This window comes from Zea mays, chromosome 3 (genome assembly GCF_902167145.1).
Source record: "Zea mays cultivar B73 chromosome 3, Zm-B73-REFERENCE-NAM-5.0, whole genome shotgun sequence".
NCBI lineage: Eukaryota > Viridiplantae > Streptophyta > Magnoliopsida > Poales > Poaceae > Zea > Zea mays.
The window spans coordinates 227,134,824-227,140,149 of NC_050098.1; the positions used below are offsets into that span (position 1 = coordinate 227,134,824).

At 47.1% G+C, this 5,326-nt stretch overlaps 1 pseudogene; it reads left to right on the forward strand.

Moving 5' to 3' along the window:
- The first annotated feature begins 1,125 nt into the window (after positions 1 to 1,125).
- LOC103652602 (protein arginine methyltransferase NDUFAF7, mitochondrial-like) lies at positions 1,126 to 4,474 on the forward strand (annotated as a pseudogene).
- Positions 4,475 to 5,326: the final 852 nt, after the last annotated feature.

Genomic DNA, 5,326 nt, shown 5'->3' on the forward strand with positions numbered 1-5,326 from the left:
GAAGTGACCGCAGTCACTTCGCCACTCCACGGACCGACCTGACAGGAAAACAGCGCCGTCTGTCCTGCTCCGACTGCTGTGCCACTTGACAGAGTGAGGCTGACAGCAGCTAAGTCCAGCCTCGGGCGTCATAGGAAGCTCCGCCTCGCCCGACCCCAGGGCTCGGACTCAGCCTCGACCTCGAAAGACGGTCTCCGCCTCGCCCGACCCAGGGCTCGGACTCAACCTCGACCTCGGACGACGGACTCCGCCTCGCCCGACCCTAGGGCTCAGACTCAGCCTCGACCTCGGAAGACGGTCTCCGCCTCGCCCGACCCAGGGCTCGGACTCAACCTCGACCTCGGACGACGGACTCCGCCTCGCCCGACCCCAGGGCTCGGACTCAGCCTCGACCTCGGAAGACGGTCTCTGCCTCGCCCGACCCAGGGCTCGGACTCAACCTCGACCTCAGAGGAGCCTCCGCCTCGCCCGACCTCGGGCTCGGACCTGCCACGTCACAGGGGGGCCATCATTACCCTACCCCTAGCTAGCTCAGGCTACGGGGAACAAGACCGGCGTCCCATCTGGCTCGCCCCGGTAAACAAGTAATGATGGCATCCCGCGTGCTCCATGACGACGGCGGCTCTCAGCCCCTTACGGAAGTAAGGAGACGTCAGCAAGGATCTGACAGCCCCGACAGCTGTAAATTTTAATGTAAATTTATATCAAATGTTCCGCACAAAAATTTATAGTGAATCAACAATCAACAAAATAAAAATCAACAGTAAAATATATATCTACATGTATGGTTGTGTCCTGTGCTGGAGGGAAGAACTCAGTCTCTGTTCGGCTGTGTTGGACCGGAATCGAAAGCCGAGAGGCGGGAGCGGGAGCTCCAGCGTGCAGTGCATCCGCACGCACATAGGCACAAAGTTGGTTGTAGTGTAGCAGGCTGGGCGCGAGGGTGAGGCGTCACGACAGGACGATGCTGCGCAATCCTCTCTCTTTGTCTCTCTCGTTCGTTCTTTGACGTATAGGAAGACGAAGCAAACACAAACAAATACTGAAAGCCTCATTGTCTGAACGTCATGTGAACGGACTAACTCGATTGAGTGGGGTCTTGGTGGGCCTGGCTTAGGGTGTGCCATGGCTCACCTGGACCCACCTGTGGGTCCGCCCATGGTTTCGGAGTGGGCCAATCAGCCCATAGCCGAATACATGGAGGAGGTGCTGACAAACCCACAGTCAGGATTCTACATCAACGTGACATGTTTGGGGAATCAGGGGATTACATCACCTCGCCGGAGGTCGGCCAGATGTTTGGAGAGGTAAAACTGATGCTCACTAATCAAATGCTTGGTCAACACTATTGTGAAAAACGTTGCACTGTTCTGTATTTAGTTACTTAGATACTTAATCATGATCTAGTAATTTTTTTTGAACTACGCAGGAGAACTGCGTGTCATTTCATTAAGGAAGAATCATGATCTAGTAATGAAGTGTGTGGTTCAAGTATAACATTGCAACCATAAGTTGTGTTCTTTTTTTTCAAATCAACAAGGCATCAATGAGATTCATGAACTGATTGTGCCACTATTGCATTTCTTCGGCACATATGATTGGTGTATGGGCAATGTGCCTCTGGGAGCAAATGGGAAAGCCAGCGAAGGTGAATTTGATCGAGCTTGGCCTAGGACGAGGAACACCCTTGGCTGATTTACTTAGGGTATGTTTTATTGCTAGCATCTATCATGTATTGAAGTTCCATTGTGTTGTTCTTCTTAGTGGATGCCTTATTTCACCAGGGCTAAACAAAGTTTGTTAACTTCACCAAGGCACGCAGCATTAACTTAGTCGAGTGCAGCCCTACATTGCGAAAAATCCAGTATAATACTCTGAAATGTGAAGATGAACATGTTGATGATGGCAAGAGAACAGTTAGCAAGCTTTGTGCAGCCCCCGTTTGTTGGCATGCCTCTCTCGAACAGGTTCCCTCAAGATGTATGAGGCTCTTTTCATTTCGAACTGGTTCTTTCACCTTCAACATTTTGGTTTTGAATTAATGATCTCTATAGAAGTTGATTTTGTCATAAACACTCAGATAATTGACTTCTACACCAACATTCATCTTAAGGTATATTGCGTGAAAATTTTGAGGCCATTTACCAAATGAGATTAGTGACAATTTTAGGGTCTTCTTATTTAATCAGTCAGTCAGTTCCTTAGTTACAGTTAATATGAAAAATCCCAGGTAGGTAATTCAAACACGCCTGGACACTCACACCTATTTTATCGGGGTATAAAATCTGCAGTCATATATGACAAGGAGCAGCAGTATAGGTTTGTGAAACTGTGGTTTACTTTGCTAAGGAGTACCAACAATAACAGATATTTGCCTCAACTTACTGTTCTTGAAGTTGTAGATAAACTTAACCCGCTCTTGAAGTTGTAGGTAAAGGTAAAATTGAGACCTCAGACACAAGTATTGTGAAACACATCTACCTTAGCAGTTGCTGATCGGCTCGTTTAGTTACTTCATGCATGGGATATGAATAATTGTTCAACCTGCTGATGGTTGAAGCCTTTTGAATAAAGTATTGGACAGCTTTCCATTTTGAAACTGTTTAAATTCATGTATTTGCCTTTTGTCAACTTTGTTTCTTTTCAATCTTCTTGATGGGGGGGGAGGGGGGGGGGGGGGCTTTTATGTTTCTCATATTTGTAACTATCTTATGTGCAGCGCCAACCATAATCATAGCGCATGAATTCTATGATGCCTTACCAATCCATCAGTTTCAGGTTTGTCCCCATGATTAATTGCCACAAATTCTTATTGTGCTTACCCATTCACCAACTGAGTTTATAGTCATTGCACTGAACAATCCTTCTCTCTCTCTCTCTCTCTCCCCCCCCCCCCCCCCCCCCCCCCCCCCCCCCCCTCTGCAGAAAGCATCACGTGGCTGGTGTGAAAAGATGGTGGATCTTGCAGAAGATTCCTCGTAAGCTTTACAAAAGTCACGTTTATGTACTTTTAACCGTAAGGAAATGTGTAATGCTTACTTTGCAGCAGGTTTCGGTTTGTTCTATCTCCCCATCCCACAGCCTCTTTAATTTACCTCGCCAAGTGTTGTGGTTGGGCAAGCTCCGAGGAGCTTGAGAAGATTGATCATATTGAAGTCTGCCCCAAAGCAATGGAGCTTACTGAACAAATTGCAGATAGAATTAGTTCAGATGGCGGAGGCGCTCTTATTAATGACTATGGGGGAAAAAAACGGAATAGTATCTGACAGTCTCCAGGTTTGGATTTTAAATCACTTCACTGCACCTAAAGTAAACTAAAAAACATCACCTGTTTAGTACTTACTGTAACATGAATTCTTGAAGCCAGAAGCCTAGTAGGTAGTCTTTGTTGATTTCGTAGACACATGCTCTCTACGATCACCCAAAAAAGAATGGTATTTTGCTGATGTTCTGAATATTTTACAATACTTACTGTAACATGAATTCTTGAAGCCTAGTAGGTAGTCTATGTTGATTTCGTAGACACATGCTCTCTACGATCACCCAAAAAAGGATGATGTTTTGCTGATGTTCTGAATATTTTACAACACTTACTGTGGTTGCATGGAAAATGGTATTCGAAGACAATATTGTGATTTTTACTAAATTGTGTAAAATATAGTGCATTAGTAAACGATGAAAGCTGCGCTTTGGGCACCGCTGATTCGTAAAGCGCTACTATTTTGAGACTGGAAAGAGTAGTAGCTTAACTCAAGGCCCTGAACTTATGCATTATTTGGCACAGAGAGCTAGCCTTATGGGGTTGTTCGATCGACATATCTCGTATCATAGGAAATAGCTATTTGTCCTGGATGAATGGTCTGGGGCTCTGGGCACTAAGTAAACTGTAACAAATGGAGGCCATCCGCAAGCACAAGTTTGTGCGACATACTAGACGACCCTGGCTCTGCTGATCTGACCGCCTGCGTTGACTTCGCTTCGATCAAGCGAGATCCGCTGAGGAAGCTTGCGGTCTGCACACTGGTGTTATCACCAACTCCTGTACTCTCTGTTGGTAACATTAAACAGCACTCACACGAGATCTTCTCTCATGATTTCCTGGGTTCTCTCGGCATCAGCTTCAGGGTAGAGGCTCTCCTGCAGAAGTGCGCCGAGGAGCAGGCCGAGACAACTGGGGACGGGGCGGCCCCGTTCTGGGAAGGCCCCGACCCGACCCTGAGGACCAGACACCTGTTGGAATGGCCATGGGCAGCCGGTACATGGCCCATGGCCCATGGCCATTGTCAACAGAAAGCAAGCAGGGCACGCCCGTTCCGTTGCAGTGAGAACCCGGGCAGGCTTGTCTTTCCTCTCTCTGGCATCCACCAAGTGACAACAAATATGATCACATCAATGTTGACTTGTCGAGGGATTTTGGTGATCAACTTGAAGAAGAAAAAAGAGAGAGAGAAGGAAGACGGCTCCTATGCCTGGAAAAAAAAAAGGTACGCTACTTCCTTTTGTGAGATAGTAAGTAAGTAAAACAAAGACGTGTTGTACGTGCCTACTCGGGATGAAACATTTTTCATAATTGTGTTGACCATCACAATGTTCCTCCCTTGTCCGGCGCGCCTGCTATTATTCAAGAAGACGTGCAGTGCAGCCTTGAGAGAGAAGCGTGTCGTGTCGCGCATCCGTTGGTGGCGTGCAGTGCAGAGTCAGCCTGCCTGTTCAGATGCTACGCTACGCTACACTACAACATGATGATGGCCTGTGTTTCGGAAGCTTTGCTGCTTGCCCCCTTTTTCCCCGGCTGGTCGCCGAGGGGGGACAATAGATTAGCATTGACCCACCTCCCTTTTTACCCGCGCACTAATCGTTTCATTTGAGCAGAGCATTATTCGGCATGCGTCAATGCAGATATATCAGGCGAGTACGCGGCCGGTGGTTCAAGTCATACGGTCAAAAAAAAAAATATGTATGTGCGCACGCGAATTACTACTTCAAACTTCAAAGTATGGCAGTTCCCGGTCAGTTAAGTATATATCCGGTTACCGACTACGCGTACTCTTTGACATCGTGGCACCAAAGCCACCGTAAAACAAAACAAGAAAAGAAAAGAAAAGAAAAAAAATACTCTTATCGTGGACTTGGATTGGAAAGTGTAGCTGCGTGGTCTATCGGCCGACGAATCCATCTACCACTGCATGGAGCATTTGGAGGCCTGTCGTCGGTAAGACGTACGCAGCAATAGTTTGACGAAATGGAGATGAAAACGGACAAAAGGGGCCCAGAAAACGGCCTGTTGGAACGTTATTATTATTCTATGCTGAACGTCTTGACTCGG